The 23275-nt window shown below is 36.7% G+C and overlaps 1 protein-coding gene and 1 non-coding gene across 8 annotated transcripts in view; one reads left to right on the top strand and one right to left on the bottom strand.

Annotated features, from left to right (window-relative positions):
- Positions 1-23275, top strand: part of LOC138696326 (fibronectin type III domain-containing protein 5) — a 1093145-nt gene that overhangs the window by 610966 nt on the left and 458904 nt on the right. The gene's annotated exons all lie outside the window — the stretch shown is intronic.
- On the bottom strand, positions 2073-2145 carry TRNAK-UUU (transfer RNA lysine (anticodon UUU)). Its single transcript has one exon. It is a non-coding gene; the product is annotated as a tRNA-Lys (tRNA).

Genomic DNA, 23275 nt, shown 5'->3' with positions numbered 1-23275 from the left:
AAGTTACTTCTATTGTAGACGTTTTAAAGAATGTAATTCATATTGTTCATTTGACATTCAGGACCAAATAGAAAGAAAGATAATGACTCAGAAATATTCATATTTGTGAACATTATCATAAAAACGCCACATCAGTGCACAAAAACGGCCATAATTCCTCATAATGGTGAAACTTTTAGTAAATCTGAAAATAGTATATAATTGTGGAAGCAGTGAATACTGAGCATGTCAAATTGCAAGGTAAAAGAATAATTAGTTGCTGAGAAAAAATACTGAATTTCCCTAATTACTTAGTGCTGAAACTTGTATATCCCTCCTTAAAGTTTCAAGTTTTATAAAGTTTTATATTTTATAATAAGTGTTAAAGTGAACATCAAGAGAAATAATGGTAAATATGATATTGAAGACCATGATGTAGTGATGGTAATGATAATGATATCTCTGTACACTAATAATTATTATAGCTGTAGTGTTGATGAATCTGTTGATTGTGATGATTACAATGTCTAGTGGTATCGCTGATTATAGTTGTGATTATGGTTGGAATGGTGCTGCTAATTAGTGTTGAGGTGATTTTGTTGATTGTGGTTGCGATGGTGTTGCTGATTGTGCCTGGGGTAGTGTTGGTCTTTGTGGTAGCGGTGGTATTGCTGATTATGTTTGCGGTCACGCTGTACTGATTGTGCATGCAGTGTTGTTGTTGATTGTGGGTAAGGTGTTGCTGCTGATTGTAGTTGCGGTGTTGTTGATTACGGTTTCTGTGGTATTGATGATTACGGTCGCTGCAGTGTTGCTGATTACGGTCGCTGTAGTGTTGCTGTAGTATTGATTACGGTCGCTGTAGTGTTGCTGTAGTATTGATTACGGTTGCTGTAGTGCTGATGGTTACGGTCGCTGTGGTGTTGCTGTAGCGTTGATGATTACGGTTGCTGTGGTGTTGCTGATTATGGTTGCTGTAGTGTTGCTGATTATGGTTGCTGTAGTGTTGCTAATTATGGTTGCTGTAGTGTTGATGATTACGGTTGCTGTAGTGTTGCTGATTACGGTTGCTGTAGTGTTGATGGTTACGGTCGCTGTGATGTTGCTGTAGTGTTGATGATTACGGTTGCTGTACTGTTGCTGATTACGATTTCTGTGGTGTTGCTGATTACGGTCGCTGTGGTGTTGCTGTAGTGTTGATGATTATGATTGTTGTAGTGTTGATGGTTACGGTCACTGTGGTGTTGCTGTAGCGTTGATGATTATGTTTGCTGTAGTGTTACTGATTGTGGTTGCTGCAGTGTTGATGATTACGCTTGCTGTAGTGTTGCTATAGCGTTAATGATTACGGTTGGTGTAGTGTTGCTGATTATGGTTGCTGTGGTGTTGATGGTTACGGTCGCTGTGTTGTTTCTGTAGTTTTGATGAATACGGTTGCTGTAGTGTTGCTGATTACGGTTGATGTGGTGTTGATGGTTACGGTCGCTGTGTTGTTTCTGTAGTGTTGATGAATACGGTTGCTGTAGTGTTTCTGATTACGGTTGCTGTAGTGTTGATGATTACGATTTCTGTGATGTTTCTGATTACGGTTGCTGTAGTGTTGATGATTACGATTTCTGTGGTGTTTCTGATTACGGTCGCTGTGGTGTTGCTGATTACGGTTGCTGTAGTATTGATGATTACGATTTCTGTGGTGTTTCTGATTACGGTTGCTGTAGTGTTGATGATTACGATTTCTGTGGTGTTTCTGATTACGGTTGCTGTAGTGTTGATGATTACGATTTCTGTGGTGTTGCTGATTACGGTTGCTGTAGTGTTGATGATTACGATTTCTGTGATGTTTCTGATTACGGTTGCTGTAGTGTTGATGATTACGATTTCTGTGGTGTTTCTGATTACGGTCGCTGTGGTGTTGCTGATTATGGTTGCGGTGTTGATAATTATGAATTCGATGATGCTCATTGTAGCATTGTAGGCATTGTTCAAGTGGATGGTGGTTCTGATAGTGTGGATGTAATATTGGTTACGAATGTGGTTCATATTTAAGGCGGTAGGCTAATAACTTTGAATGTACAATTTTTAGGGAAAAATTGTTCCGGGGCCGGGTATCGAACCCGGGACCTTTGGTTAAAAGTACCAACGCTCTACCAACTGAGCTACCCGGGAACTCCACCCGACACCGATCCAACTTTTCCTCTCTATCCACAGACCCTGACAACCGTCAAGCAACCAACATTGAGTGCACACTAACTCTGTGCGACTTAAATGTGGTTTTCTGTTAACGAACAGTGACGTGTATTATGCAAATCAAGCTTCCAAGTATAACTGCCTGTAAAGTTGATTTGAGTAATTTTGAGGGAAAAATTGTTCCGGGGCCGGAAAGTTTGATTTGCAACTTTGAATGTGTTTCTATTTTATATAATTATAATATCGGTTAGAAAATGTAGTTGTAATGCATTAGTTATAACAGTTATTATAATGGTGTTTGTGACGGAAGAACAAAGCCTCGAGCGAAGGACGAACTTTGTCCCAGGATGCAGATTATAACCATTATATGCAGCGGGACGCTCAGCGGAAACAAGTGAAGCCCGGCGACACTTGATCTTGGGGGATGCCGAGTTAAAAAAGAAAATCCCTTAGTGCCGTTTTTTCCTGTTGCGTGAGCAACCGTCCTGTGGCATCTCCCTGGGGGAGAAGTCCGGCACACCACGCAAAGCTGCCCCTGTCCATATCCCACACTACACAACATCAGTTGCAAGATGTCCCGTGCACGCTCTGTTATTCTCTTTTGCTGAGAATGCTGAATAAAAAATTTTACGTACAATCTGACCAGGTAAAAGATATCTTCTCATTGATTAAAGCTATAGCAATGAAATGTTCTGTTAATTTCAGGTGCATTTCATATTGTAATATAGCATGAAATTACTTTGCTAAATGTAAACCACATTAAGATTTTCATACAATTGTAAAGAAATTAGTGACATAAATTGAGATACTTTTGGCTAACAAATTAAAAGTTAACTAACAAAAATAACAGTTAAAATGTAAAACCATTCAGTTCTTGACGAGGGCAGCATTTGTTAAGTTCTTAGCTTAGAATGCAAAAAGTTGGCATTACTGTATCCCAATACAAATTTGAATACATTGAACATAATCACCTTAAAATTATTTACTTATTACTAAGATAATTCTAAACCTTTAAAATATTGTTTGTATTTGTCTACAAACCACTCTTCAACAATACGTACTAGCTGCTTCATTCGATGAACACTTCTTTCCTTTCAGTGTATTTTGTTTTTAGTTTCGGAAATACTTGACAGCCTGAGGGGGCTAAATCTGGCGAGTAGGGAGGACAGTCATTCAATTGAAAGCAAATTTTCGTTATAATCATGGATTTGTGAGCGGATGCATTCCTTTGCAGGAACAACACAACTTTGGAAATTTTACCACGATGATTGTCCACAACTTTTCTCGAAGCTTAGTCAAAGAAACACCCTGTGGAAGAAAAGTATGACAAAATGTAATAACCTGCGGTTGCTGTGTACGTCTGTACTATACTGTATGTACCTCTTAAGACTCGTCTCTTATTTCCTGAGTTATCCGTCGTTATCTGTAATAACAATGACACCTGGTAGTGGTTCCCTCATATGGAAAAGGTAGTCGTACATTCTTCTTCTTCTTTTTCTTATTCTCTTATTTAATGACGCCATATCCTCCCTTTATGGAAGATTTTGACATGCCGCTTAATATTTTAGAAACTCATTGGCACTACAAAATTTTATTATCAATGATATTAATAGAAATATAAAGTACAGTTGACTCTCTAAAAATCTCTGTAACTATACGATAGACTTGAATATAATATCTGATTATAAGTTCTACTAACATCAGTACGTCACTTCTCCAAAAGGAATGCCAGAATATACTCGTAGGCCTATATAAGTACATGGGTTTAAGTAGGGCTATCATAATACAAAAATCAATCTTTTGCTATAATTTTTCTACTAAAGCACATACAAATTTGAAAAAAAAAAAAAAAAAAACAAAACAAAAAAAGTCACGTGCTACTTTAGACATATATGAAAGATTTGAGTTACATTTATTTTATATTTGTAATAGTGGATAATTAAACCAAAACTAGTGTATCATAATAGCATTCTGTGTAGGCTATTGTGATACACCTATAGGGCTATTCTGATACAGTGCTATTAATCTGGCCATATTATACAGAGCAATGAAGTAATGCTATTGTTATACACACAGATGCTTAATGTATCACCTGTAAAAGTTAGATTGAAAACATTAAAATTTCCTGGGATTTAGCAACATTATGTAATGATCTCTTTTCCCATAAAAATTATACAATTTACAGAAGCTTTAACACCTTACTGCCAATGCTAGAAAATTATCCTCTCTCTCAGTAATTGATTGAGAAAATTATGTTACAGTTTGCGTTGCTAAAATAAACTTAAAGTACATTTGTAAATAGTAATGAATATATTTTCCAAAGTTGTGTTAAATTATAGCAGTAAGAAAGATGACTATTAAGCTAAAATTATTAGGAAAATGCGTAACAATAAGTCTACATATGATTTTTTTTTAACTTATGCTGTGTTATAGGTACTAACATGTCAATTCAAATATCTCTCAAGCTGGAAAATTATGAAATATCCCAGAAGAGGTAATAAATTATTTTAAATTAGAAAACTTCTAAATTAGACCAGTAAACATATCATAATAGCTCTTCTGGCGTATCATAATAACCCTACAAAATGTAGCATAATAGCCCCTATCACTTATACACTAATTACTGCTGTACTGCTCAACATTCATAGCTTTTCTTTAGAGGAAAAATGAAACTAACGCTATTCCGAGTAAAAAGAAAAAAAAAATTCTATCTTTATTCTTTCAAAAGCAATAACAAAATTATGCCAGGTAATCTATGGCGAATCCTCGGCTTCATCTCGCCAAATTCCATCTCTTTATCACCAATCTCATCGACGATAAATAACCTAGTAGTTGATACAGCGTCGTTAAATAACCAACTAAAAAAATAACAAAACTAACTGAGTATCACATCAAAGTTTTTTCAACAAACAAAAGTGCCTTTTTATAATGCATTTATGAGACTCATAATGATTTTTTTAAGCTTTGTTCAATATTGCCCCTTACTTACTTACAAATGGCTTTTAAGGAACCCGGAGGTTCATTTGCGCTCTCACGTAAGCCCGCCATCGGTCCCTATCTTGTGCAAGATTAATCCAGTTTCTATCATCATATCCCACCTTCCTCAAATCCTTTTTAATATTATTCTCCCATCCACGTATCGGCTTCCCCAGAGGTCTTTTTTTTCCCCTCCGGCCTCCCAACTAACACTTTATATGCATTTCTGCATTCGCCCATACGTGCTATATGTCTTGCCCATCTCAGAAGTCTGGTTTTAATGTTTCTACGAGTAATTATATCAGGTGAAGAATACAATACATGCAGTTCTGCGTTGTGTAACTTTCGCCATTCTATTGTAACTTCATCCGTCTTAGCTCCAAATATTTTCCTAAAAACCTTATTCTCAAACACCCTTAATTTCTGTTCCTCTCTCAAAGTAAGAGTCAAAGTTTCACAACCATACAGAATGACCGGTAATATAACTGTTTTATAAATTCTAACTTTATGATTTTTTGACAGTAGACTAGATGACAAAAGCTTCTCATCCGAATAATAACGGGCATTTCCCATATTTATCCCGTGTTTAATTTCCTCCCGAGTGTCATTTATATTTAATATTACCCCTTACACAGCATAAAATGTACTTCCATAATCACACTTATAAACATTTCCTAATTGAGCCTTTGGTACATACCTATTTTAAAAGTCCGTATCAAATTAGCTCAACTTTTTTACTGCATCATTTTAGCTCTACTCTTGTTCCTAATATAGATTATTCAGCAGTTGAGATTCTTGTTATCGTGGTGGTTTTACTGGTGTAGTAAACAAAGTATGACACGTATTTATATGAGTTTGTTTGGAAATATTAGAAATACTCGTATTATTAAAAAGCCGGTACAACCAGAGTAGTTATTGTCTTAAAATGGATGCAAAACAAATCTGGTGCAAAGTAATACGAGAATGTATGGGCCACATATACAGTATAAAAATTCTGGAAGCTGTGTCCGAGAGGAAACCCCCTGTCTTTGCAATTTTATTAGCAGCCGTTTGCTTGCTGCCAGAAACATCCCCGCTCGGTTTCATGTCCAAAGCTCGCCTGCGTTCCTATTTCTCCGGCGAACCCGCAATTGCAACGAATGATTTGAATAATTGTGCTTGAATGTAAATTTGTGATAAAGGTCAATATTTACGACGGAAGTTGGACGTGACGTAGCGCTGGGTTGGATATTCATTCCATCTTGAGAAGTTCCGATAACAATCAGCTTCACTTTCGAACTGCACGCACACTCGAGAGGAGTTCCTGCAAGTGCGACCGAGTGCAGCATGCATTACGAGTACGGGGCAACACTGACCTACTTCTATTACTTTACGCTTGTATTTTCGCTTTCTGTTGCACTTCAGACTCAAACTAAATGAAACGAAAGTGATATTTCCTAACTTGATACGAGTATCTTATATTTCAGAATGGCATGACATTATACAATTGTGAACTCGATTCGAGTCTGGGAATTATTCTAAAAAGAAAAATCAATTATTTAGGTAATATTCTGTGTAGGAATGATTCGGCAGTTATGAAAACATGTATATTTTGTATGAAAGCCGCTAATTTGAAATCGAATTCGCTGAAAGAGCTGGAACGAGAAATAAACAGATTAAGTCTAAATTGGCTATGGAGAGAACTAGGGTCTATAAACACGAAAACTATTGGAAGAATAGTAAAAGAGAGGGAAAACGAAATTTCGGGACAAGATATTTTTAGTAATATTAAAGACCTAGGATCACTAAAATACTATAGGGAGGTTAAGCAGTTTTGGGAACAGGAAGAATATGTAAGACTAAATTCAAGGGAAGAGAGAACAGGAATGGCATGGTGGAGATTAGGTATCTGGAGACTCAAGAATAGGAGAGGGAACGTAGAGAAGGATAAATGTCCTTTGTGTGGACTAGCTGAAGACGCAATGCGTATTGCGTTAAAGTGTCAGGCAACGAATGATTTGAGAAACAGTTGGGTGGATAAAACATTTCTACAAATAAACGCTATAGTAGCTTATAAAAAAATGAATGGTCACCTAAACGTCAGCAATCTGCATAAATTAGGAAAATTTATTTTTAGAGCTAAAATTAGATGGGAAGAGAAAGTCAAAGCTCTAACGGAGATGGAATTATAAATGTTGAGTAGTCACACGATAAGAAACTACGAAGAGTAGTCAATGAAGTTAACAGAATAATTCTTAATGTCAATTAAGTTAACAGAATAATTCTTAAGTCTTTCTATTTCCTTCACATTATTATTCCTATTTCTTAACCAAATTTACGTAAATGTGTTACATACTAACGAAAGATGTAGGCCTACTACCTCCCTTTTAAGCCTTTCATAACACTGGTCAACAAAATGAAACATAATTTATGTTAAAAGATAAAGAATGGATGATTCTTATAGCATTTTACGCGCTGATTTCAGATCTGTTTTCAAAATTTTTCTATCACCCAGGGTTTTTTTTTTTAGTAATTATATGAAATGTACTTCAGACTTCTCTAGTATTGATACCTTGTAACATTTTACCTAAAATCGTATTTATTTGTGGATCAGTCGGTTAAGACCTTGCCTCCCGGTCTGAAGTTGCGCTCGGACGCTTGGGCTGATTAAGTGGTTGGGTTTTTCCCAGGTTTTCCCCAACCGTAAGGTGAATGCCAGGTAATCTATGGCGAATCCGCAGCCTCATCTCGCCAAATACCATCTCGTTGTCATCAATCTCATCGACGCTAAATAAACTCGTAGTTGATACAGCGTCGTTAAATAACCAATTAAAAATCCTATTTATTTACCTAAAATGTGTGTGAAATGGATTTAGGCTATACTTCGCTTGAGAAACTGCTCTTTTCAATGTGCGGTAGTATTCTGACAGAATATTTGATTTCGGAAGTGATACAGTGTTAAAAGTTGTGTAATCAAGATGTAGAATATTTGAGCTCCATTTTTCCTGGTAGCGCCTTTCCATTTCAGAAAAAAAACGCTCCCCATGTTCGTCGACTACCCGAAGGTTTTGAGGAAAGAAAAAATAGATGCGAATCCAAGAAGTTATTTTCAGAGATACATGACACCCCATCACGTTATAGATCTGAATCAGCTCGCTGACAAGTCCTCTGTAATCTTCTGATCAGTGGTTCCTAGAAAGTAACAGTTGAATGATCTTTAGTTTCACGGTGTATCATTAGAACTAGAAAAGGCATATGACGGGGTCCTTTTAGCCACCCAGTTAGACTAATACAGGGACATCATTTTATTTTTACTTCAATTTTTATTGTACCTGAGTTTTTGAATGTACTTCACTCCCACTCCTTCTACTAATGAAATTCAACCGTTCTCCACACAGATCCAAGACCGCGTATACAGTCATATTAGCCTCACCGTCACAGTACGTTCCAAAAATAAGTTCGCGTTTTCCAATGACGAAAGAGCATTCAATATTGCATCGTTTTCGCACAGGTACTGTCGTCCATTTGCCTACGTCGCATTCCGGTTTTCTCCACCAGCTTCTATTCGCCTCTCTGTAAAGGCTAGTGACTGGGCTGTCTTATCTCTTTTCTGAGAATATTAATTTCTGTTAGGAATTGAACATCTACGTAATATTATACCCATAAAACTATTTAAAATAACTTAAATAAAAGGGCCTCGTTAAGTAATTAATTGTCACGCGATTTCCCTCCTTTCTACGATCCTGCGACATAACCACTTGGACGGACAGTAGATAGCATGTCTGAGTAATTTTATCTTTTCGGATCGAGCAGAAGTGAAGATTGAATTTACAGTACGTAAGGTACTCTTTTACAGAGTAGGTACAAAATTATTTCAACATGAGTTACTAGTCCGAAGGACGAAACTGGTAATTGGAATTACACACATCAGAACTGGAGCCTGTATCAAAATGAACCGCCACCATTTTGAAAAAATGTGTTTAAATATCCATATTATGATTATTTTTCAATTTAACTTCATTCTCTATAGTGTACGCTAATGTGTTGTAGACAGTATAATATACACTGCATAATGAATACGTCCGTATGGACAGCTCATTTCGTGAGTAAAAACACTCATTGTTAATACTGTACTGTATTTTGATTAAACAGAAACCTAATGAAAATTATAAAACTCAAAAGCGTGATATTTCCTAGTTTACGTAAATGGATGAACTACTTTTCTTCCCTCCTATACCTAGTAAAGTGATTTGTTTGTATATTACGCCATCGAACTCCAGTCGTGGAAGGGAGTAGCAACCGTTGATCCAATGGTATAGCCAGGTTAATATCAGAAATTCTAGTAAAAATAAAATGATGTCCCTGTACAATTACATGGAGAACAAGAGATTTCAGGGGTCCAGTTCCTGTCCTCATCTATTTTGCAATCAAAAGAACACTCATAAGCTCTTTTAACTAGTGTAGTAAAATTCACCTGTATGCTTTCAAAGTTAATTAACCACAAACGCAACAAAAATTGTTTCTGATTTACACAGTATTTCGAGATAATTTCACTTTATAAGATACTTTTACCACACAGACAATGGGTTATGAAAATTGTTTCATGATTGTAAGTTCCAACTCAACTGAGAATTAATACTGTACTAACTCTTGCATCTTATGAGGAATAAAATTCATTTTTATGAATTATGACTTCACAGGTAGCAATGATCTAAACTTATAGATCAATTGTTAAAGGAATGAAATTAATTATTTGAAATATGTTCTTATAATTGGCATGTTAAGGACAGTATATAGCAATAAATAAATTAATTAATTTTTCTAAAATTACAAAAATATGGTGAGTGATAAAGTTTTGACTTCATTTTTGGAATCATCAGATCAAATTACATAAGAAACAGCAGAAATTGTACATGTAACAAAATCATTGTTGATCAGTGTAATTATTCTCTTTCACTCAATTTTCACCGAAATTCTCTACTACAATTCATTCCCTTCCTTTCCTTTTACCTTAATAATGTATTACTTTCTCTCTTACTCATTCAATTCATCGACCGTCATTTATTTTTTTCTGCGAATTCTCTTCCTCTTTTTAGTTTCTCTCCTTTTCATCTTATTTCTTGTTCTTTTCCATCCCTTCATTATCTTTTCAAATTTTCATCTTTCTCTCTTTCCTCGTCGTCTTCCTACTTTTCTTTGTCTTCGCTTCTTTCTTGTCCTTTCTTCATCCTCGTCTTCTTCGTCTCCATTTACCAAATATTTTTCAAATCAAAGTGCGTGATTAAACTAACAACTTACGTCAAAATAAAAAAATCTAAATATTTCAACAGGAAATACTTCGAGATAGTTCAAACTTCTTTTTAGTTGGAGAGCGACTAATCAATGTGCGAGTTCGCAGGTCTTCAGCTCATATTCTCGGAACTGTAATTCCAAGAACAACATGACGACGAATTCATGCAGGCTCCTCCCTACTTAATTGAAGATTCCTGACCTACTATTAGGTTCGTTTCAAGTTCCTTGTCTTCGGTATTTGTATTTTACCATCTGTAAAGTATTGCTTTATTCAAGATCCTAAATTATGGACATGGCAAAAAGTTTTACATAATATTAGTGACGCCAACATGAACTGCTGCAAGGAATTCAGGAGGATAGCAATGGCAAATGCAGCTTTCAATAGAAAAAGGAGTATCTGCTGCGGACCTCTGGAGAAAGAACTAAGGAAGAGACTAGTAAAGCGTCTTGTGTGGATTGTAGTATTGTATGGGGCAGAAACATGGACATTACGACGAATTGAAGAGAAGCGACTAGAAGCACTTGAAATCTGGATATGGGGAAGAAAGGAACGTATGAACTGGAAAATTAGAATAAGAGCGAAGCTGTATTCGAAAGAGTGCCTGAAGAAAGAATAATGCTGAAACTGATCAGGAAGAGAAAGAGGAATTGGTAATGGATCCGTTACGAAAAGCTGTTCTGGCGTCCTTGTTATTGGATCCGTTACTAAAGATTTTCCCGAAACCTAACTGTTGGATTCGTTACTAAACGCTATTCAAGGTCATATATGTTAGATCCGCTACCTTTAATTATCCTGCAGTCCATTCTGCTGGATATTATCAAAGCTATTCTCCAATCATATATGTTAGTTCCGTTACAAAGAGTTATTCATCAGTTTTTCTCTGTTTGATCTGTTACCACAGTCACGAAGCTCAATACGTAGTAAATATGCTTCCATAGATAGTTGCTAACCACTAGGATCGTTAATATCACCTCATTACAGACAATGCGAAATAGTACCGGCACAGTCTATTGTTCCTAGCACCCTCATGACTCAAGCTTCGTGACTGTATATACTAAACTGTGCTGTTACCAAGAGCTACTCTCTCGCCGTTCTTCTGAATTTTTTTATCAGCAGTTATTCTCCAGAACTTAGTAGAGGAGAGAGTAGATGATTTCCCCCATCTCCATCTCCGTTAATAATGAAACAGATACGTATCTCTTAAAGTTTGGATTTTTATGTACCTATAACAAGTTGAAAAAAACCTAAAAATGTTGCACATTTTGTTCACGGTACTCGGCGTGTCTGTGTACTCGATATTTTGTAGTGAACGAAATTTAACAGACTATTCTGTCACTGAAATTCTTATATGACGCACATTACAGCGAAATTGATCTTATATTTTAACTTCATCGCTATAAATTAATGCCAAAACTATATCTGTGTGTGCTGTAATATTATTAATACACGGCATTGATAGATAATGGAGGGTCATATCATCTGCTACACCAAGTGGCCGGACTCAAAGTGAAGATATCCAGTGAATGAAGTATCTGTACTGCAGGAGAAGTTCCTAACACGTCTGCAAGTTTGAAATTAATTCCATCCCCCAACCCACTGTCCTCCCCCCCATGTGCACCACGAACCTCAAACGCTCTTTCAGTATCTTGCGATAATGGGATGTTGAAATTCTGCACTTCGTCTTCTCTGAAGTCTTATTCCTTTTCTGTCGATCTCCTCCAGACAAGTTTTTTTGTATTACATAATGGAAGAACATGCTTTGTATGTTCCTAAGCTTGTTAGAATACTTTATAAACTGTAGGGATCAGTTTCTATAATCCTTGGGAGTAAAACAAAAGTTATTTAAGATAATTTGCAATTTGAACTAACCATTGCTTGGAAGTCGGTTTAAGATCTTGCCATCGTTGAGAATAAGTGATAAGTGTGGAGATTGAGAGGAAAGTAATCAAATGACAATCTTAAGCTCTTTTGAAGTTAAAAAGAAAATTAAGGTGGTGTTTAATAGAGAGTTAAATTAGATTACAAAATATTTTCTGTGGTTTAAACATTGTGGTAGTGCTGTATTACAGTAAAACCGCTCTTAACCAAACTTCGGTTAACCGAAATCCGGCTTATCCGAAGCAACGTAGCAAAAAACAGCCAATGTTTTGTTCATCCCCTATAGCAAGACTACAAATTAAAGTGTCAGTGTCCTCACAACAATGCTACATCTGTTTTCCACCTCCATTCACCAAACACTTGTTTTGTATAGTAACCGGGTGCGGCCAGTCCCGTACAATACGATTATTTAATCCTGACAGTCACTGACAATATGCGCCTGGGTCAGGCGAGTCCATTAAGTTACGCCAAGGGATGGTCAGGTTAGTCTGTTGCCTGCAGTCAGAGCGATCGGATGTCACGCATGCGGTATAGCGTTGTGTTTCCAGTACAGTTAAGCTGTACTGCATACCTTTATCTCTACTCCGGAACTCTCCCCACCACTCCTACTACTTCCCCTCTTTCGCATCGCTGAGCTGTCAGGACTAAATAATCGAGCTGTAAACAGCGTATTCGGAATCTTACCGGTCCGGTGGCATCAATGACGTCACGTTGCAGCGAAATAATGAACAAAACTGCTGGAAGGATCGATGGCTGTCATGGCGACTGTACAAGTTGTTGTCTGTGCTACGCTAGCAAAATTTTGCGAAATTTTCGTACTCCCATCTCGTTCAAAGAAAAGATAGCATAAACAATTTATTTCTTGAACCAGTAGTAATAACTGGTCCGTTGACATGTTCGCTCATTAGCCATTAACATATTGTTTTTACGTTCTGCTCATTACAAACAATACAGCAGAACTAAAGCAGAACACACCGCCATGACACAACAGTGCACGATGTTATTCGTCTGGTAATTCCCGCCCTATACAAGAACCAATCAGATTCACTGATGGCGCTGATGGAGACTGCCACCACCTCTGCAAGTTGATGGCACCGGTGCGACACCGGTAGAGCATCAATGACGTCATCGGTGGAATTCGGAACACCGTGATGCCATCGGATTGCTCACCGGTGAGATTCGGAATACGCTCAAAGTGAGACGTTCTTTTTGCTAGTTTATTATTTACATGCTGAACGATTTTCCTGTGCTATGGTTTTTAATGGTGTGTATTTCTTCTTTAGAGTCTTGTTGGCTCATAAGTATGTTGATGAGCTGTGCATCATGGATCGAAATGCTACATGTTTGTGTTGTCTGGGGTAACTGTTGGTGTTGTATATGTGTGTTGCAATGGTAGTGGGTTTTCTGTATATTTTGAACATATGTTTGTTTTTTTGTTTTTGTTATGGTGATGTCTAAGAAATTTAGTGATTTGTTGTTTCCTGTTCCTAGTGCGCAGTATAGTTTTGAATTTATTTGGTTTATGTGTCTGTGTAGGTTTTCAATCTGTCCTTTGTTTCCTTTGTATAGTACAGGGTGGGGCATAGGAACCAAGTGTTTTTAAAATAATCATAAAACAGTTAGTTTTTCTTTTCAACACATTTCATTGGTAGAACAACGTTTGTGAGAACATACCATTTCAATTACGAGCGGAAAATTACATCTGGCATGTGATGTCCGTCTGTGTTGACGCATTGTTGAAGGCGCTGACGAAAATTCACCTCTATTCTTTCCAGGGGATCTCTGTTGATTTGGGTGATGTGTTGACGTACTGTGTCCTTTAATTCATCTAATATTCGGGGCTTATCCTCGTAAACACGTGCCTTTAGGTACTCACATAGAAAAAAATCACGTGGACAGGTCAGGGGACCGAGGGAGCCATGGAACATCACCAAATCTCGAAATGAGACGATTGGAAAATAGGAGGCAAAGAACTGCCATTGACGCTCTGGAGATATGCGCCGTGGCCCCATCTTGCTGAAACCACCTATCTTGTTTGGGTGTAAATGTAAATCGCCATGCAAAATCCGTCTTACCGTACGATTGCTGATTCCAAGAGCAGCTGAATGTCTTCGAGCAAAGCGGCCTGGGCTGCGCAGTATCGCTTACCTGACTGAAAATTTTCTGGAGTACGCAGTCTGTGTTGGGGGCCGGGCGATTTATTCTTCAGTATTGCACCTATTTTTTTAAGAGTTTTTTAACCCAACATAAGATTGTGTCACGCACGGGAACAGAATCATTGCGATTAATATTGAATCTGTAGCAAAACTCACGCCGTATCGAGGTTACCGACTCGCCATTTCCAACAAAACAATCATAAGCAAACATGCGTCTACTGCTCCATGATGCCGACTGCAGGTGAAATGCTATGAGCCGCGGAATGGACTGTCACATGCCGCACGTCTCTCCCTTTCATAATGACCGAGTACAAGCCATTTAAAAACACTTGGTTTCCATGCCCCACTCTGTATTAGTATGTCGTCTACGTATCTGTGCCACTAAATGATGGCTGCATGTTTATTGTTCTTGTTTAGAATGTGTGTCTGTTCTATGTTGTGTATGAAATTTCCGGCTAAGATGCTGGAGATAGGTGATCCCATGTGTAGGCCTTCAGTTTCAATGTTGCATTTGAGGAGCTTGGTATCAAAGTTGGACAACTACATTTTCCTTTTTTTTACAGGAGAGGTGAAAAACCAATGTCACCGTTATACGTACTTTTTTTAAACATTCTCATGGGTCACAGAAATATTTTTTCAGTCTCAAAATGTGAATAAAACTAATATTCAAGTCGAAATTTAAGTTTAAGAAGTGGAGTTGTCCATTTCTGAAACTAAAGTCATGGTGTTGTCTGTTTTTGAAACCAAATGAAGCTATATTTAAAGTGAAATTGTCTATTTTTGAATTTAAGTCTCTTCTAACTCAGTTTCAAAGCAAATTTACATAAAGCAGTACTTATTCATCCACAAACCGATTACTATATATAAACAATCAGCAATGTTGGATTCATGATGCGTGATGGGAAAAGGTGGTACGAATGTGGGCTTCTCATTGGCTACTGAAGGAATTGTCCTAATTTGAAACCAAACCACAGTGGAGTTGTCTACATTTTGATTCTAAAGCGCACAATTAAGTGCTATTTTCGCTCTGTTCTATCCCTGTTTGAAGCTAAACACTTCCAGAATCGCATTCAGCATACAAAATTCTATGAGAAACAATCAATATCTCGAAATTGCAAAAAATGAAGTTGTCTAACTTTGATAGTACGTTCTTCAATTGTTGTTGCATGTGAAATAATTTTGTTTGGTGATAGTGTCTCCGTTGACTCTGTCTGCTGTTCAGTCGTGCTTGCGACATTCATCTCCCTCGAGGTAGCTGTTAGGTTACGTCCTTTTCCGGCAGAAACTGCTGTACACAAAATATAGATAGTGTCCTCAGAAGCAGATTTTCAATATCAGGGATGCTGTAAAGTGTGGTTTCGCCAAAAAGTCATAATCGATTTTTTGAGCATCAAAACATCCTCCCTAATGAATTACTATAAAAATACTACTTTTCGGGTTTTCATGCCCCTTCTCCTGGACTTCGTCTAGGACCATTTAGTTTTATTTAACTCAATAATAGATGGGCATATTGAAAGAAGGCCTGCATGATGTGCAAGTTACATGAAGTATCTTTCTGTGGAGCGGAACGTTTTCTCTGTTTCGATGAGTGTCACTTTTGACGCGAACAATCCAATGCTGCAGTTAATTATTCAGAGAGAACTTGTGCAGACGAATGCATCCCCAGCTCGGTTGCATGCGACGGTCAGGGAGAAGTGGGGACGACTTCGAGCTATACAATATTCATAATTTGAAGCAAGTTCTGCTAAGGCGTATAATCTGAACGAATAGAGCTTCATCACGAAAATATTATTTACATTCCCTTCTCAATCAATATCATTGTCAATATTTTGCTACCAAGTCTCCAACAATGCCATTCCAGAAATAACATTCAGCAGCGACCTTGATTACTATATTATCTGTTATTAAAAATAAGTTATAGTGCATGCTATTCTATAATAGGCCTAGGTCTATTTTTCAAACACAGAAATTTACGTAAATAGGTATAATATTGCATAAAGTTTCTTTCATATAGTAATCCTTAATGAATATCCAATTATTCTATAGTGTGGGTCAGGGTAATTTTGATATAGTGAAGTAACCTGGGTATAAGTTACAATTTATTAAATAAAACTTTACTCAATCTTCAAACACACTCCAATGTATTATATATACAGTATCTACCAAAACGTAATTGGGCACTGTTTTTGCCTCTTTGGAACCTCGTGGTACCACCTCTTGTTGCTATAACAGCAGCCCCCCTGTTAGGCATGCTTTCCACTAGTTTGTGTAGGATATTCACTGGAATGCGTCGCCATTCCTCTTGCAACATGGCACTCGGTTGGACAATGGAAGTTGACCGCATGTTTCGGCGGCTGCTATGCAGTGGTATGCAGACAATAATGTTCACCGGTTGGACTGGCCTGCACAGAGTCCTGATCTCAATCCCATTGAGCAGCTTTGGGACGAATTGGACCGGCGATTGAGGTCTCGGGAGGTGCGGCCATCGTCCATTGTACAACTGAGTGCCATGTTGCAAGAGGAATGGCGACGCATTCCAGTGGATATCCTACACAAACTAGTGGAGAGCATGCCTGACAGGGTGGCTGCTGTTATAGCAACAAGAGGTGGTACCACGAGGTTCTAAAGGTGAAAAAACAGTGCCCAATTACTTTTTGGTAGATAGTGTATACTGCCTATTTCACAATTGCCTGTCATGAAGTGTTAAAAATTTTGTTGATCACATTGATACTACAGAGCGTTCGAGCCAAGATGTCCCCCACTACCATGAGAATGATGCGGATACCGGCGTTACGCGTCTCGCTAGTTGCGGCAGATTCCCGCGGCTCTCAAGTAAATATTCACTGCATCTCTGTTGTGCGCCTAAAGTGTTGTGATGTACAGTATGGAACAACGCATTTGTATATGCAAGATTTTCATGAAATATACGTAGAGAACGTGTTGCTATAAATTCAGACGTCGTTTCTTCGATGGTCTTGTACCAAATGAGAAAACAATATAGTCTACAGACTCGGTAAAAAAATTTAACGAGACAAGCTCGGTTCAAAATAAGAAGCGTCGAGTGAATAAACGGGTCTTAACTGAGGAAACATTAGATGAAGTAGGTTTTCGGCATTTACACACTCTTATGGTATAGATTTTGACACTCAAGCAGACTTTACGACACAGTTCTACTGTATATTTTCATCAATTTCTTGGCATGCCTGTCTTATGAACAGAATCATATCATCAACAGTACGTGGTCTTCTTGTAAATGCCTTATCTTTGACAACACCCCAGAAAAAAGAAGTCCATAGGAGTAAGATCTGGAGATGTTGGTGGCCAGTCAATTGACCCTCGTCCTATACACTTGCTTGAAAATTCTCAAAGATCTGAGTGTGATGTTCAGTACTTTAGATGCTCCCACTTTTGATTTTTGTAGGCTTTGGACAAACTCCTGAGCAGCGGACATTTAATTTTCAGGTATTGTAAGGGTGACTGGTCGACCACACTTCGGCACATTACCGACGGACCCTGTCTGATCAAATTTTTTCACGTAATCTGTAAATTGTCAACCTCGATGAAAAAGGTGTTTAAAATTCTTCACGCCATTTTTCTCGAACCCGTTCGCAATTTTCTGTCTTCCAGTGATGTTTCAAAATCGAGGTTCGTTGGTCTTCAGTTAAATTCCCAGCCATTGCGACGCAAGGAACTGAAAATAATTAAACATTAATAATTAGTAAACATAAGACAAATTGAGCAAAGCTGGGAAACTTAATAAAGAGAAATTTTCCTGTAGCCACAAACATATGGTCAGAATACTCACCTCACTCCATCTAATATACCTATTATATGTACAACTATATACCTGCTTATGCCCACCTCTGTTTATCAATCCATAAATGTGGAATAAAAACATTTAGTAGGGGCCTACGTAACCTAATAACGAGATTACGTCATGTTATTTGTTTTATGATCATGCTAAGATGATTCTCATCAAATTGTTACGTACCATTTTTTTTATATAACAAAGCCACCAACAACTCAAACGTTGAGCGTGATTTAAGGAATTCTACGAATACTTTGCCCTGTTATTTATTTATTTCTTTCTTTCTTTCTTTCTTTCTTTCTTTCTTTCTTTCTTTCTTTCTTTCTTTCTTTCTTTCTTTCTTTCTTTCTTTCTTTCTTTCTTTCTTTCTTTCTTTCTTTCTTTCTTTCTTTCTTTCTTTCTTAGTTAGTTTGTTTGTTTGTACCAGAAAATAATGGTTTTGACTCTACAAATGCGAATTAGTCTTATTCACTGTTACTATGAATGTATTGGAGATTGCTCCAGGGCGCTGAGAAGATTCAGGACTTTACCACGTAATTTATCAAGATTTGAACCTTGCAATTTGTCGTTTTTGTGGGGGCTTGTATAAAGTTTTGAAGAAATTCAGCAAGATTTTTTTCTGATACTCTACGTTCCCCAGAAATGAGGCTACTATACTTCGTTCCATAATGTCTGACAGGCGACATAAATATTGACAGCAGAAAGAGAGAAAACGATAATTTCTATTGAACCAATGGCGGGTCTCATTTTACGCTTACTTTGAAGTTGGACGATCTGAAGTATTCTACCTCTGCCCAACCTCAAGACAAGCGTGGCATGAGACCTCTACCATTAGTTGAATAACAATTATACGGTACTTCTCTCCTATGACGGCAATATTTACGTCACCTGTCAGACATTATGGAACGAAGTATAAATATACTTCGAGAAAAATGGCGATCCTATCTGAATGTTTTTAAATTGGTTTATACCACAATAAACTCCACTTTTATGAAGAAAACTGTAGACTATTATTACTTTTCTATAAACTGACTTTTAACGAAGTTGGAGAATTTTAAGTTTTTTGTTGACCTTTGAACAATCCTATATGTATTATATCTACAGTCATCTGTTTCTAGAGTCTGACAAAAATGTTGTTTAGTTCACAAGTTTTAAGCTAAACGTGAAAGTTTATTTTGTTGCTTAGAGTTCGTATTAGCAGCTATTTTTTAATTTATCATTTCCTTTACTGAATCTACCCACATGTGACTTTTCAGGTGGAGTTTCGATCTGATTATTTTGGAAGCCTTCCTTGTCAATGCAATAATTATTGATGAGCTGAATTCAAGAAATGTGGGACGAGAAGATTATAAAAATAGAAAAGAAATCTAGACGAGACGATAGAATACGATTATTATGGAGATATATTGAGAAAATAAAAAGGGAGGGAAAGAGAAAAGCGAATGGAAGGAAAATAGAAGGATGTGATAGATGAGGAAGTGGGAAGAAAGTAAAGCTAAAGAAGAGAAGAGACGAATTTTGAATCATTACCAAGTCTCACTAGTTGCTTTGTATCTCTAAGCTAATAGCGCGAAATGTTTAGCTTTGTGTTAACTATATTTGGTGATGTTGACCTCACTCTAATGATCTGCGGTCAACTGCTGACATCTCCTCATATATCACTGTCAGGTTGCTCCATGTTATACCACTTTGTCAGTCTGCACCTTTGAGCAAATAAATCATTAGTAAGCAAGCTACGGTCAGCCAGCTTTGAAATTGAATCCAGTAGGCCTATGTCCTACATGAATCTCTTCCCACGGATCGCGGTTTTCATCCTTTTTCGCCATGAACATGCGTAGATGTACTATTCTTAGATTTAAATTAAACGTTTTCACTAGGTACCGGTACATAGATACTGTATATAGGGTAAAGGTTAGTAATATCGTGTTAGTTCTTTTTGAGAATGTATTACAATATCACTGAGCGAGAGGAAGATCGGTTTTTTGCGTCAACGTATTAAGGGAATGTTCGTGGACAAGTTGCTGCACAAAACCGGTCCTTCTCTCACTCAGTAAAATTGTAATAAATTCTCAAAAAGAACTATCACAATATTACTCTTATCACAATATTAACAACCTTTACTCTACAGGGTTTTTCAAAAGTAATGCATGACTGCAATTAAATTTCAAATAAGGGGATTTTGTGTAAAAAGTTCATATATTTCAAACCTTATATTTAGAAAGTAATATTTTTAAGAAAACAAAATATTTTTCAGTCATTTGTTGTGCTTGTTATAATATCATTTAATAGTATATTATGCAAGGAGCCTATAATGGTAATAATTAAGACGCAAGTATGATTGTTTATGAAACGAGCGCAAGCGAGTTTCATAATTTTTATACGAGCGTCTTAATTACCATTATAGGCAAGTTTCATACGACTTTTTATGCTCGACCATATTTCTAACTTGAAAGTATTGAAAATTAGGTCTTTTTATGGTTATGTGCGAACTGACCTAAACTGTGAAATGTGCGCAGACGCGAAAGTATTGATTTTTTCCGAGGCCGAATGTCATTGACCTTGGCACAGAATAAGAATGAACATTAGTCTGATATAACCTGGAAATTGATTTAGAATTGAAAAACGAGATGACAAATTGAATTTATTTGAATATTATTTACAATTAACGCTAATTATTATAGTAACAGAACATAAACTTCTGCGACAGTGTTGGATTTCCAGCCTCCGTGACTTTTCGCTAATTGTCTGTCGATTGCATATCCGAGAATAATCGATATAACGGTACGAAGCTGACTTGTGATTGGCTGAAGACTTGTACTTTAATGAGTAGGTGTACTTTAATGACATGCATTAAAGGACTGCTACCAGGTATATAATTACTACATTTCGGCATGGTCGAGCATAAAATATTTTAAATGGTACCTTATAGTTTTCCATATCTTCTGAAAGAGCATAATATCTAATACTTTTTTTTGTACATAGGCTATACACTACCTACGGTTATGGTTGCTAGGGTAACTATTTTATAGCTGGAAGATTTTGTTTACCCCTGCGTTAAGAAAGCAATTTATTGATGAATCAAGATGTTCTTAAAAAATGAGAAAATTCAGATTCTATGTTTGGATTTGGTTATAGAAGACGTAAAAACTAAGAGATAGACATACTTTTTAACGAAGCTCATCTAGATAGGCCACCAAATTTTCAGACAACTGCGAATAGAATAGAAGCGAAAATCAGAGAACATTGACATGTCAGAGATACATAAAAATGACTTTTTATTAAGAATATTTTCATGATCATTTCATCAATAAAACTGTTTTCATAATAGAGAGATTAAAAAAATATACAACCAATAAAATTCTCACCATTATTAACCATAACTACAATCGCAATAATAATAATTACTTACTTACTTACTTACTTACTTACTTACTTACTTACTTACTTACTTACTGGCTTTTAAGGAACCCGGAGGTTCATTGCCGCCCTCACATAAGCCCGCCATTGGTCCCTATCCTGAGCAAGATTAATCCAGTCTCTACCATCATATCCCACCTCCCTCAAATCCATTTTAATATTATCTTCCCATCTACGTCTCGGCCTCCCCAAAGGTCTTTTGCCCTCCGGCCTCCCAACTAACCTTCTATATGCATTTCTGGATTCGTCCATACGTGCTACATGACCTGCCCATCTCGAACGTTTGGATTTTATGGTCCTAATTATGTCAGGTGAAGTATACAATGCGTGCAGCTCCGTGTTGTGTAACTTTCTCCATTCTCCTGTACCATCCCTCTTAGCCCCAAATATTTTCCTAAGAACCTTATTCTCAAACACCCTTAATCTCTGTTCCTCTCTCAAAGTGAGAGTCTACGTTTCACAACCATACAGAACAACCGGTAATATAACTGTTTTTTAAATTCTAACTTTCAGATTTTTTGACAGAAGACTAGATGACAAAAGCTTCTCAACCGAATAATAACAGGCATTTCCCATATTTATTCTGCGTTTAATTTCCTCCCGAGTGCCATTTATGTTTGTTACTGTTGCTCCAAGATATTTGAATTTTTCCACCTCTTCGAAGGATAAATCTCCAATTTTTATAATTCCATTTCGTACTTTATTCTGGTCACGAGACATAATCATATACTTTGTCTTTTCGGGATTTACTTCTAACCCTATCGCTTTACTTGCTTCAACTAGAATTTCCGCGTTTCCCCTAATCGTTTGTGGATTTTTTCCTAACATATTCACGCCATCCGCATAGACAAGAAGCTGATGTAACCCGTTCAATTCCAAACCCTGCCTGTTATCCTGAACTTTCCTAATGGCATATTCTAGAGCGAAGTTAAAAAGTAAAGGTGATAGTGCATCTCCCTGCTTTAGCCCGCAGTGAATTGGAAAAGCATCAGATAGAAACTGGCCTATGCGGACTCTGCTGTAAGTTTCACTAAGACACATTTGAATTAATCGAACTAGTTTCTTGGGAATACCAAATTCAATAAGAATATTATATAAAACTTCTCTCTTAACCGAGTCATACGCCTTTTTGAAGTCTATGAATAACTGATGTACTGTATCCTTATACTCCCATTTTTCCCCAATATCTGTCGAATACAAAAAATCTGATCAATAGTCGATCTATTACGCCTAAAACCACACTGATGATCCCCAATAATTTCATCTACATATGGAGTTAATCTTCTCAAAAGGATATTCGACAAAATTTTGTACGACGTCAACAAAAGTGATATTTTTCGAAAGTTACTACAGTTAGTCTTGTCCCCATTCTTAAAAATAGATACGATTATGGACTCCTTCCATTGTTCTGGTATAATAATAATAATAATAATAATAATAATAATAATAATAATAATTTTATTTATTTATTTATTTACTTATTTACTTAATTATTTATTTATTTACTTATTTATTTACTTACTTATTTAATTACTTATTTACTATTTATTTATTTATTTAATTATTTATTCATTTATTTATTTATTTATTTATTTATTTATT

The sequence above is a fragment of the Periplaneta americana genome, chromosome 1 (assembly GCF_040183065.1).
Source record: "Periplaneta americana isolate PAMFEO1 chromosome 1, P.americana_PAMFEO1_priV1, whole genome shotgun sequence".
In the NCBI taxonomy this organism is placed as follows: Eukaryota; Metazoa; Arthropoda; class Insecta; order Blattodea; family Blattidae; genus Periplaneta; species Periplaneta americana.
This window is presented reverse-complemented; position numbering and strand designations above follow the sequence as displayed.